Here is a 13,738-nt window from a genome sequence, read left to right on the forward strand (position 1 = left end):
TACCCGCCGAGCAGAGTCAGATTACGCAGACAAATGTCCTCGTAAAGCACCTGCTCAACCTGGGTTTCATAATAAACACAGAAAAGAGCATGTTGTGCCCAGCACAGACTGTACTCTTCCTGGGTTTACACCTGAACTCGGTGCCCTTTACAGCCCGCCTGTCAGCGGAAAGAGTGAAAGCTTTCAGAGCTTGTCTCGCTCATTTCCAGCTGCGCAAACATGTTCTCTTCAGATCATGCCTGCGGTTACTGGGGCTCATGACGTCAGCCATCCTGGTCGTACGACTGGGACATGAGGGAGTTTCAGCGCTGGGTAGCCGCTCTAAAACTAAACCGTGTAAAAGAGTAATGGTTACTGTGAAATGAGTAATGGCACTACGCCACTGGCCGCACCCGACTTTTCTAGTACGGGGCGTGCCTATGGGTGCTGTCCTTTCACGGAAGGTGCTCACCACGGACGCATGTCTGACAGGCTGGGGAGGTATTTACGAAGGTTGTCCGGTGAGGGGTCTCTGGAGCAGAGACCTCCAGCGGGCGCACATAAATTACCTGGAGCTTTTAGCGGTGTTCCCCATCCTAAAACGCTTTCTGCCTTTTCTCAGAGGACATACAACACGACCACAATATTGTGTATAAACCGCCAAGGGGGTTGCGTTCTCTCCAGTTACACATGCTGGCACGCAAACTGATCTTATGGAGCGGCAGACATCTCCTCTCTCTGAGAGCGACACACGTACCAGGAGTGATGAACCTCGGGGCAGAGCTACTGTCCAGAGGTGCACCACTATATGCAGACTGGACTCTACATCCAAGGATTGTGAGTCAGCTGTGAGTGCGTTATGGCAGAGCCGCGGTAGATCTGTTCGCATCAAAAGAAAATGCTCAATGTCAGCTGTTTTTTTCAATGCGCGATTTAAACGCACCGTTAGGCGTGGACGCGCTCGTGCACGATTGGCCTCCGGGCCTTCTGTACGCGTTCCCACCCCTGGCTCTGATAACCCCAACTCTGGCCAGAGTGAAGGAACAACGCCACACACTTATCCTGATAGCTCCGCCCTGGCCCGCAATGTACTGGCTGGCAGAGATATATCAGCTGCTGTGCGGGCAGCCATGGCAGCCCCCACTACGATGGGACATACTGTCTCAGGCGGGGGGGGCGATCTTTCACCCACGCCCAGAGCGCTGGGCACTATGGGCCTGGCCCGTGAGTGGTACAATCTGAATACAGTGGGAATCCCTCAGAAGGTGATAAACACTATTCAGATTGCGAGAGCTTCCTCCACCAGGTCTCTCTATGACTGTAAGTGGAGGGTGTTTGAGGAGTAGTGCCTTAAAAAAGGACACATCTCCTTTCAATGTCCTGTCGGGGTGATTTTATCATTTCTACAGGACTTGATCGATAAACACAGAGCTTTCTCTACGATCAAGGTGTACCTGGCTGCTATTGCTGCATGCCATGTGGGCTTTGAGGGTACGACAGCTAGCCAACATCCTTTGGTCTGCCGTTTTATGAAAGGGGCTCGCAGGCTCCTCCCTGTTTCCAGGTCACTGGTGCCCTTATGGGACTTGGCAGTGGTTTTAGATGGGCTCAACCTGACCCCATTTGAACCCCTGGAAGGAGCTGACATGAAGCACTTGTCACTCAAGACAGTGCTGTTACTGGCCCTGGCATCCGCCAAGCGGGTCAGTGACATTCATGCGCTATCTGTACATCCTTCATGCACTCAGTTCGCCCCAGGGCAAACGAGAGTGTTGTTGAAGCCCAACCCTGCCTTTATACCAAAGGTGGTTGGTTCATGTACCCCAATTGACATTGAGGCATTTCCTCCGCCGCTGTGTTCCTCCGGGGAACAGCAGCCGGATTTGCTGTGTCCAGTCCGTGCTTTACGCACCTATATGGACAGATCAAAAGAGTTTCGTCATAATGACCAACTCTTTGTGTCCTGGGCTAACCCTCACAAGGGCAAACCCGTTACTAAGCAACGGCTCTCCCAATGGATTGTGGAGGCAATTGCTTTGGCCTATACGAGTCAGGGTTTGCAGGCACCTTCGGGTCTGCGGGCTCATTCGACTCGTGGTCTGGCTACATCCTGGGCTTTGTTCAAGGGTGTTTCCATCCAAGACATTTGTGCAGCGGCGAGCTGGTCCTCGCCGCTCACTTTTGTCCACTTTTACAGACTAGATGTCTCTGCTCCTAGTGTGGCCCGAGCAGTGCTGGGCACCTTGTTGAGTCAGAGCTCTACCTGTTAAGTTCTGGTTGGTTTGGTGAATTTCGAGATAAGCTCGTCTGGCAATACGGGAGCTACAATATCCCATAGTGAGACATCGAACGGAGTGTTATGAATGAGAACTATAGGTTACTTACGTAACCCCAGCATTCAGAGTAACATGAAGTGAGATGTCTCACCAGACGGCCCTCCTTGCTATGGTGAAGCGAGAAGAGGTGCTTATTTTGAATGACGCATTATAGGGAGTGTATTCCCTGACGCTGACGTCAAGATCACCAGCCAATCAGGATTGGCGTAATGAGATTGATGCTTCTGTTTGCTCCGCGATGAGGCGCACCCCATAGTGAGACATCTCACTACATGTTACTCTGAAAACTGGGGTTATGTAAGTAACCTATAGTTTTCATTGTTACCAAGGTGGTTGCTAGGGACGCTGCTATCGATATTATTTCTGTTATGTTGTGTAACTGTTTAATGGTGTTATCTTTATTGCTACCCCATTCTCCGTGAATGTATAGTGTTGGTCCACAGTGCAAACGTATTAGTTTAACAAAATCCGCATCTAAAGATACATTATTTTCCCGTGCAATTCCAGTCTCACATCTCACAGCACATCGTCATTAACAAATACCGGAAACAGACCGAAAACATTTAAAAAAAAAAAATAATACTTTATTCCGAGTGTGCTTGCAATACACGGTTCGGCTGCATTAAATATTACATATCTGCTGTAGTTCTGTATATAGAGCGAGAAGACTTCTAGACAAACATGAGGAACTGAAAACGTGACGTGGATCATAAATATATCAGCCATTAAACAACATCTTACATTTCTTTTCCCACAATACGTCTCCTTGCAGTATCAACACTAATTCGGCTGACTTTTATATTTGATCCAATTGGTAGATAGGCTGTATTTACACCATAAAGGTGCACAGCTGATATAAAGGGACACCTAGTGGTTAAAGCATGTTATTGAATTTCATTATTTTTATTATTAGATATTAATAGGATCCCTATAAAGTATGTTCATTACTCGTTATTCTCTACTAATAGTTAATTAAAGACTGTATATAATGACTATTTTGCACATCCCTTTCAAGATTTCAAGATTTTCTAAGGTTTATTGACATATCATATAGGCCTACACAACTATGGTTTAGTTCGGCATTGAATGAAAAACTTGGGTCGCAGGTTCCTCAATAGTGCATTACAAGACATCTATCAATATTTGTGCATACCTCCAGCAATGTTAACTACTGTATGTTGAAGCACTTATTTTAACTGATATTATACATAATGTATTATACTCTTATAAGATGTATGTAGATATTTCATCTCCGGCCTTGTCAGGTATTGAACAATCAATAAATAAAGAACACAGAATTGTTAAATATAAAACACAGAATTTATGTGATTATACTACACAAATAATCACCACTGCATATTTACAACTGTTACACATGCTGATGTAACGCAAATGTTCCAACATGGGATCAATAAAGTATATCTTATCTTAAGCTGATCGATGGCTACTGCCATATTTGCAACATTTGCCTCTGAAGTGCATGTTTCAGGCTTATCAATTAATGTAATGTAATGTTAACAATTAACAACAGGGGTCACAAACATAAGACCAGCTGTTAAATAAAGCTCTTCTGACCTTAGCTGGCGTGTGAGTATATATATTAATGCTGCCCATTATGGGCACAAGCAATTTTCACCCATTTATAAATTATATGTTTTAAATTTGAGTGTTTCCTATCCCCTAAACCTCCAGGGATGTACACAATTTAATACTGGCAACTTCTTATTATGGGAAATACGAAAACGTCTTTTAAAACTACAACTCCCAGTAGAGACGTGCCATAGATAGAGAACATGTTGCGAAACACAATAGCCAGCATGTGTAGTTCTGGGGACGCGGTGGACCCATTCAAATCCAGTTTTGGACAGTCTGCCGTGGTTCCATCCCATTTCAAGTGCTGTTTGAGGCTCGGCGTAACCCTCGGAGCACACTCTCCAATCACAGAGCTTGAGGACTATCAGGGGTTTGTCAAACAGAGCACATGGTGTAGTCCAAACGATAGCTGGGGATTCTGGGTAGTGTAGTGTCTTCTGCCATCCTTTACTCCGAAAAAATATTTGTTTCTCCGAATCGAAGGGGAAAAATACAAAAGCATTGCACACAATTTAAACCAATCAATGTTGTGTAATTAACAAGGATAATCTGGTGTTTTTTAGTCGATGAGTAGTGCAGATATCACTGTAAAATCAATCGACAGTAAGGGGAATACTTACTTCCGGGGTGTACAATTCTCCGTTATCCAATGAGAATGGACGCTCACATTGCCTTTAAGGGCAGCCGACACAAACGAATGCCGTGCTTCCATGAGCGTCAAATCCCGCCGCAGATGGGAATACATTGCAATCAGTTGAAAGCTATTTGCGTCCCTTTATGACGCTGAAGGAGCCTAGGAGCGTCACAACTGCACGCCACGGACACTGACCAAACGTCGCTCCTGGACGATTATGGAGTGAGAGTGTGTTGTTTCCCTGGTGTGTCTGATTGTCTAATTGTGTTCACCTGTTGCCCTTGTGTTTCTGCCTCCCCGGCCCGGCTGTTTCTCGTCTCGTGATTACCCCTCCCTGTATTTAGTCTTGTCTTTTCCTGTGTTTTCTGGTCGGTTCATTGCTTGTTTGTCCTCCCTTCACGTCACGTTTCATGTGTGTCTCTCCTGTCTCCCTCCATGTTTGTGTATTTTTGCTACCTTGTACTATCTATGTTTTTGATTCATTCCATGTTTTTCTTTTTCAGCTTTTAAACAAAGCTCGCTTTTGTTTATAACCTTGTAGTCTGCATTTGGGTCCTACCTTTTTTCCGCAAATCCGAAACAGTGATCCTAACACCCATTTTACATCTGAAAGTTATCAAAAGGCAGGTGATTGATAGTGTATTCATGTCACACTGTGTTGTAATGCGACATGAGCATTATGCAGGGCACCTTGGCAACTTTAGATATCATACAAGAAGGGCAGGTTGCTATCTTGCAACTACAACATTTGTAAAATAAATCTGCTGCATTTATAAGATGCATTGCAAACAGAGACGCGTTTGCTCATTTCAAATAAACTGATCGCATCTGTCCCCAAGAGAAAAGCCTCTTCTGGGGCCTTTCTTTCATTGTGATGAAATACGACATTTGCCGCTGTACCAACAAGTACACAGCTCCAAGAGTACAACTCTTTCGTTGTGAAGTTCATGTTTGCCATTGTAAACAATTTCATTACAAACAATTCAGTGGCGACAACATCAGCACTTTGCAAACAGTTGCCATTAATTGTCACACTCTCATTTTGCTCCCAGTGTATGCTGAGTAAACAGCCCCAGCTAAGGTGAAATGAAGCATATTGCAAATGTGCACTTAGCAATGAGTGGGAACAATGTGTACGTGGGTTTCTTTGCATTTGCTGCACAACGGATTAGACCTAGATTGCTAACAGACAACAAGTGGAAATGAATGAGGGATAGAGGTGAGAATAAACATTGAAGAGGGAGAGGAAAGATAATGAAAAGAGAGAAACAGATTGAAGGAAATGGAAACTCAACACAGTATTCATCTCCCCTTTTTTTCCTCCTACTTCTCTCAACCCTGGCTTGACACTGAGTAATCAGAGACAGATGGTCATAAATCAACCTCTTTATTAACACACTGCTGTCAATGAGATAACTAGCCGTGAAATAAGCATCAGTTAATATGCATCCATAATCCACATAGAACATGACACCCACTTACTAATAGACATTGCCGACTGCCACGTGTAATAACTGCTCCTGTACAGTAAGTAGGCTATGGGTGAGGTGATGATAATAATTATGTCATGTGTGTTGGCAGTGGGTTTGGTTGCTTTGGAGTTAGATATCTCGTCATATTTGTGTGTTTTCACATGTGTAGTTCCGTCTAATCCAACATTCGATTCACAGGTAGCAATAAGCTTGACTCGGACAAAATACGTCTCAGGATAGTTTGTTTGACTCTTGACTTAAAACAAAAGGTATCAAATACAAACACATATTTTCACAGGTCAAAAAACGATGTTGCTCTGTGCTTATTTCTCCTTCTCACTTCCAATCACAAAACAGCTGCGGTCGTCTATGCTGTCAATTCCACAAGGCTGGTTCAAATAAATTATATAATGGCACTAACAACAAAGGATTATAATATTCAAATATATCAAACTATACATTTTAACATATGGCTCCTACAACATGTATGTTGATTTGGAAGGTGCAGTAGTTTAATTTTGTTTTGTTGCTCGGCTCCACCTCTTTCCTCTTTACAGTCTACATGCACATACTGTAGATCATTTCTTTATTGAAAATAAAATAAACTTGCCTTGCCTTGTGGCATCAGTCAAGGCATTGAATTATTCATGAAACATACTGTAGTTGTATACAAATGAGTTTATACCCGGTTATGAGGGGGCAAAAGAGAAGCCCATGGTGGTTGCACATTCTCAGATATTATTTATAACAAGTAGTTGTAGTCATCATTATGTCACCTAGTGGATTGTTGACTACCGTTTTGTTGGTGACACAAGAGGGTGGAACATCAAATGCTGAACAAGACACGTTTAACCATGTTTAAAAAAGGCCTAGAATACACTTTCATAAACAATCTTTAAAGAGGTTACAGCGGTTGTTATTTGATCCTGTTAGTACAACAAAATATTATCAGAGCTTCAACAATAGTGCTTTGATTAATCTTTCAAGATGATTTATCTGCTGTCATTGCAGTCAGTGTTTTTCCCAAATGTCTCGAAACATCCTTCTAATCTTGTGGTGAACGAAAGACCCATGTACCCTTATAAAATGTTAATGCATTTTAGGCTTCTGTTGTTGGAAGAGGAACTGGAAGTCTATCTTCCTCTTTCATGGTGGAATTCTCTCTGCACAGGCCTAGACAGAAGTCTGTGTTCTTTGCCGCCAGGTTTTTTTGTGAATTATGTAGAATTTAAGATGCTTGAGGGGAGATGTTTCTTGTCAGTATTCAGAAACTTGGTGGCCATTACCTATGTCTCAGCTATGTTTTTAGGAACTGTAATGTCATGCTCCAGTCAGTTCGAACTGAGATGATGCATATTTTAAGAGCTGATTTTGATATAAAAAAACAGATGTTTCTGCACATACAAGAGAAATAAAGAACACCAGTGAGTCCACAAGGAGCTTCACACTTCAATATGTAGTGTGTGTGTGTGTGTGTGTGTGTGTGTGTGTGTGTGTGTGTGTGTGTGTGTGTGTGTGTGTGTGTGTGTGTGTGTGTGTGTGTGTGTGTGTGTGTGTGTGTGTGTGTGTGTGTGTGTGTGTGTGTGTGTGTGTGTGTGTGTGTGTGTGTGTGTGTGTGTGTGTGTGTGTGTGTGTGTGTGTGTGTGTGTGTGTGTGTGTGTGTTAAAAGGAGAAATTGGTAGGACACTTGTCCCTGGTGAGATGTGAGAAAGCCTTGTGCTTTAAGAGCTCTCGGGCTGCTGCTCTGACAGGTGAGACTATCAGCTCTGCACAGCTCTCTGACCACATATTCAGGACAAGGACACAACTTCTGCTGCCCACTTCAATTCAGTGTCACTTGGCCTGTTATAGCTGGTGTCATCTGTCAATAACCAGGGTAATGTATTGTCCAGTGTACAGGCCAAGGGTACAGTCAGCTGTGGGGATGATTAGCCCTGCTGAAGACCTTTGAGTCATAAAGCAGGGGTCAGCACACCAAACTGTAATTTTAGTAACAGGGAAGAATTGTCCTTCATGAAGAGCGGTGCAATTACAGTGACAAACTGTAGTGATGCCAGCCGTGATGGACTTAAGGGGACAGCTCTCCATTCCGGCTTAATAGGGAAGGTCAAGGTTGTTTGGTGGGGATGCAGAAAAAACTCAATATTTAAAATGTGCTATCCTGTGAAAAACAGGATAGCACAGATTCACACAGATTAATAAAATCAAAAATAAGATCAGCGATAAAAATAATAATAATAAAGAGATGGACTTTTATTAATCCCTCGTGGGGAAATTGTTTCTCTGCATTTGACCCATCCTAGTGTTAGGAGCAGTGGGCAGCCATTTTGAACGGCGCCCGGGGAGCTTTGTGGGGAACGGTGCCTTGCTCAGGGACACCTCGGTAGCACTTGGTCTTGCCGGGACTTGAACTGGTGACCTTCCAGTTGCCAAGCCAAGCTCCTATCGACTTCGACTTCGCCACCACCGCCCCAAAATGAGCATATATACATAGTTTGTCATATAAACTAGGTACTGTAAGAAATGAATTAAAATTAAATGGACATGTATAATACATATAGTCATATATTATTAGATATATTAACATGGGTTGTGGAAACAGTGTGTATTTATGTCTAGTAATAGTTTCACATTATTGACCCCTTGTTGTGAAGCCTGATAGCTACAGGCACAAAGGACTGACCGAGGCGCTTGGTGCTGTGTCGTGGAGGGATGAGTCTGTGGCTGAACGTACTCCTCATCTTCACTAGCTCTGCATGGAGTGGGTGAGAGGGGTTCTCTAGGATGCTGTCGAGCTTCCTCCTCGTCCTCCCCTTTGCCACCTCCTCCAGATTGCCCAGTTGTACTCCAACTACAGAGCTAGCCTTCCTCACGAGCTTGTTCAGCCTGTCAGTGTCCTTTGTGTTTGTGTTTCCACCCCAGCACACCACGGCAAAGAAGAGCACACCGGCCACCACAAACTGGTAAAACATCTGCACGTGCACACATTGAATGATCTGAGCCTCCTCAGGAAGAACAGCTTGCTCTGTCCCTTCCTGAAGAGAGCATCAGTGTTGTCTGACCAGTCCAGTTTATTGTTCAGGTGCACTCCCAGGAACTTGTAGCTGTTCACCACCTCCTCATCCTCCCCCCTGATGGTGATGGGGGTCAGAGGCCTCTTCCTGCTCCGCCTGAAGTCCACCACCAGCTCCTTATTCTTGCTGATGTTGAGCTGGAGGTGATTGTTGTCACACCAGCCTACGAAGTTCTCCACCAGGGCCCTGTACTCCTCCTCATTGTCATCTATGATGCAGCTGACAGGAGGAGTCATCGGAGAACTTCTGTAGGTGGCATGAGCCGGAATTGAAGCGGAAGTCTGAGGTGTAGAACCACCATGAAGCCGTCCGGCTCCACCAGGCAGTCTGGAATATCCCTGTGTAGCCATGTCTCTGTAAAACATAGCAAGCTGGACTCCCGGTACTCCCGCTGGGTTTTTACGAGTGCTGCAAGTTCGTCCGTCTTGTTTGTCAACGACCTGTTCAATTAAAATTAAATTAAACAATAAAGAAATTAAAATCTACATGCATTTGGCTTACTATTTCATCGAGTCCAAAACAGTCAGTTTATAAGCAGCTGGCATTAGTTTTATAATTTTTTATAATATTAGTCTTCATGATGGTCTTTTGAGTAGAATTACTACAAACCATACAGAACAATGCAAACAAACCGTATAACCAAACCCATGTAGCATTTTACACAGTGCCCAAAGTCTTGTAATACACTGTTCATTTCCAAGTGAAGAGATAGTTCTCAGCCCACCTAATTCCAACCCTGTCTCCTAAAAATTACGTTCCCACAGAACTAAACTGCATTCTCAATTACGTTTAGCTAGAAACGTATTTTCTCCCACGTTACGTTAGTTATGAACGTATCTCAAATACGTTTATTTTCTACATATCTTCTAGAAACGTATTTTCTCCCACGTTACGTTTGTTATGAACGTATCTCAAATACGTTTATTTTCTACATATCTTCTAGAAGCATATTTTCTTCCACGTTACGTTAGTTATGAATGTAACTTAAATACGTTTATTTTCTACATATCTTTGCCATTTATTGTCTTGCTTATAATAATGATAATTAGTTATTTATAAATATCATTTTAGAGCACACCTTTGAAATCGACAATCGGGCTCGATATATGGTTAAATTAAAATCAGTAGGCGAGGCTGTAATTTCGCCAGCTGTTACTCTCATGAGCGAGGCAGAACATAATAGTTTTAACATGCCAAAAAGCTGCTGTGTCGTTTATTGCACCTCAAACATTAAAACAAATCCAGAGTTACGTGTTTCTGTACTTCCTCTAAGAAGAAAGGACAGTATCAGAAGAGCTCTGTGACTTCAGGCTTGATCGCCGTTCAAATGACAGCGCTGGTTTCCCCAAAAGTGGGCGGGGCTGTAAAGTGAAGTAGATTTACTCTCATCTATTATTCAAAACCATTCTATTTATTCTAACGTAAATTACATGCCAGTGTTTTATCTTTTATTTATTTGTTTTTATTTTAAATCGTATAATGTCTGACTTTTTTTCCGTCTGTGAGGAAAAGAAATGGGGCTCAGAGCCTCAAAATACTGAAATCTGTATTTTTTAAAATCTTTTCCTTCTAATTTATTATTCTTTTCTAAATAACACACTGTTATTTACTCAACAATAACACACAATTATCCTTGTTTTTATTTATTCATTTAATTCTATAATCTTGGGCTTTTTAGCCGTAAATAAAGTCACCGGAAACAGACGGGACATTTTGAGCGATACACACCACAAACCCACTAAACTGATTACCCAAGATCCTCAGCTTGAAGCTTTTTGATTGGATGTTTTAGCCGCAATGCACGCTGGGATATGGTGTTGATATGATATGGAGATATGATATCCGACAACGAAAAATAAAATAATACCTAATTCAGAGTGTGCTTGCTTTTCTCTTTGGAAGTCATCACATAACGGCATTGTAATACACGGTTCGGCTGCATTAAATATTACACATCTGCCGTAATTCTTTATTTATAGAGAGAGACAAACAGGAGAACTGCTACCAAAACTGAATACTTGACGTGGATCATAGATATATCAACAATTAAACAACATCTTCAATTTCTTTTCACAAAATACGTCTCCTTGCAGTATCAATAGTAATTCGGCTGACTTTTATATTTGATCCAATTGGTATATAGGTTATATTTACACCATAACGGTGCACAGCTGATCGAACAGGACTTGTAGTTTTTAAAGATATTACTGATTTTCTTTGAATATAAGAATGTAAATACTGAGTTGAGAGAATAGTCAGGGGATTTGGGTGATGGGAGACACATCTATGGAATCACAATTTCAATAGCTTACTATGAAATGACGGATAGCCTATGCCTTTCTGTCTGTGATGTTTTACAAATCAGATATTAATGTGTAGAAGTAAAACAAGAGAAATAGTATAGCAATATCCTGTAAAATTATGTAAAAACATGAATACAACTACACATCTTCAGATGTTATACATAAGTGTCTACACTAATAATACAAAGTTATTATTAATATGCTGTGTGTACCTTGTGTGCACCGCCTAGTGGTTAAAGCATGTTATTGAATTATTTTTGTTGAATAATCTTATTTGATCAAAACAATATTAAGAGTACATACTTTCATAGGGGGAAAGTAGAAGGTCAATGATAGAAATATAGAATATAAAAAGTCAAGAAGATACTAAGTGATCTCTACAATAAAACAGTTTAGTGCTGGATGTACAAAGATATTAATAGGAGGATGTGCAAAACAGAAAAACGAATTAACCTTTATTAACACATTAAAAAATACTTTAGGTTAAGGTCTTCTTTTAAACAAGAAAAAAGCTCTGGGGGTATCTATCTACAGATGAATATTAAGCCTGACAAAGTACTTAACGTCTAAAATATTGCTTTCCTGCAATGTTAACTATGTTGAAACACTTATTTTAAATGATATTATACACATTAATTATACTCTTATGTATGTAGATAGAATAAGAAATGTGCAGAATATGACAGTTTAATGGTGGAGGTATACAGTACACACATATTGATAGATGTCTGTTGAGGAACCTGCGACCCAAGTTGTGTATAAGATCAATACACCTTAGAAAACCTTGAAATCTTGAAAGGGATGTGCAAAATAGCCATTATACAGTTTTTAATGAACTATTAGTAGAGAATAACGAGTAATGAATATACTTTATAAAGATCTGCAGATAAATGTTTAGTCTTCTCAAGCACCAACTATCAAATATCTCTCCTGATTGTTGGCACTTGACAATCACCTTCCCTGAATTGTATTCAGGTGTAACTAAAGTCTGCTTTAAGGGTTGTTTATATTCCACATCATTAATCAGAATCTGCAAAGTAACTAAACTAAATGCAGTGGAGTAAAAATACCAGGTTAACCTTTGAATTGTAGTGGAGTAGAATAACAAAGTAACAATGAGCTGTCATGTGGGTATATATTAATGCTGCCCATTATGGATACAAGCGATTTTCACCCATTTAGTAATTACATGTTTTAAATGTGTACACACCAATGTGTTTCCTATCGCCTAAACCTCCAGGGCTGTACACAGTTTAATACTGTCAACTTCTACATTTGGGAAAAACGTCTTTTAAAACTACAATTCCCAGTAGAGAACATGTTGCGAAACACAATAGCCAGCATGTGTAGTTCTGGTGGGGCGTTCGAGTCCAGTTTTGAATAGTCTGCCGTGGTTTCGTTCCATTTCAAAGAGCTTGACGCTCGGCGTAACCTTGGCGCAACATCACGGGGTTTGTCAACGGGACTGTAGTCCCAAACGATAGCTGGGGATTATGGGTAGTGTAGTGTCTTGGGCCATCCTAAATCTCGAAATGTCCCGTCTGTTTCTGGTGACTTTATTTACGGCTAAAAAGCATGCTGAAATGCCCAAGATTATAGAATTAAACGAATAAATAAAAACAAGGATAATTGTGTGCTATTGTTGAGTAAATAACAGTGTGTTATTTAGAAAAGAATAACAAATTAGAAGGAAGAGATTTTAAAAAATACAGATTTCAGTATTTTAAATCTCTAAACCCCATTTCTTTTCCTCAAAGACGACAAAAAAAGTCCGACATTATACGATTTAAAATAAAAACAAATAAATAAAAAGATAAAACACTGGCATGTAATACGTTAGAATAAATAGAATGGTTTTGAATAATAGATGACAGTAAAATCTACTTCACTTTACAGCCCCGCCCACTTTTGGGGAAACCAACGCTGTCATTTGAACGGCGATCAAGCCTGAAGCCACAGAGCTCTTCTGTTACTGTCCTTTCTTCTTAGAGGAAGTACAGAAACACGTAACTCTGGATTTGTTTTAATGTTTGAGGTGCAATGAACGACACAGCAGCTTTTTGGCATGTTAAAACTATTATGTTCTGCCTCGCTCATGAGAGTAACAGCTGGCGAAATTACAGCCTCGCCTACTGATTTTAATTTAACCATATATCGAGCCCGATTGTCGATTTCAAAGGTGTGCTCTAAAATGATATTTATAAATGACTATTATCATTATTATAAGCAAGACAATAAATGGCAAAGATATGTAGAAAATAAACGTATTTCAGATACGTTCATAAGGAACGTAACCTGGGAGAAAACATGTTTCTAGAAGATATGTAGAAAATAAACGTATTTGAGA

At 41.1% G+C, this 13,738-nt stretch overlaps 1 protein-coding gene across 1 annotated transcript in view; it reads left to right on the top strand.

The window, feature by feature from the left end:
• The window catches only part of LOC117451923 (transmembrane protein 132C), a 170,473-nt gene that overhangs the window by 57,911 nt on the left and 98,824 nt on the right, over positions 1-13,738 (top strand). The gene's annotated exons all lie outside the window — the stretch shown is intronic.

This window comes from Pseudochaenichthys georgianus, chromosome 9, assembly GCF_902827115.2.
Source record: "Pseudochaenichthys georgianus chromosome 9, fPseGeo1.2, whole genome shotgun sequence".
Taxonomy (NCBI): Eukaryota; Metazoa; Chordata; class Actinopteri; order Perciformes; family Channichthyidae; genus Pseudochaenichthys; species Pseudochaenichthys georgianus.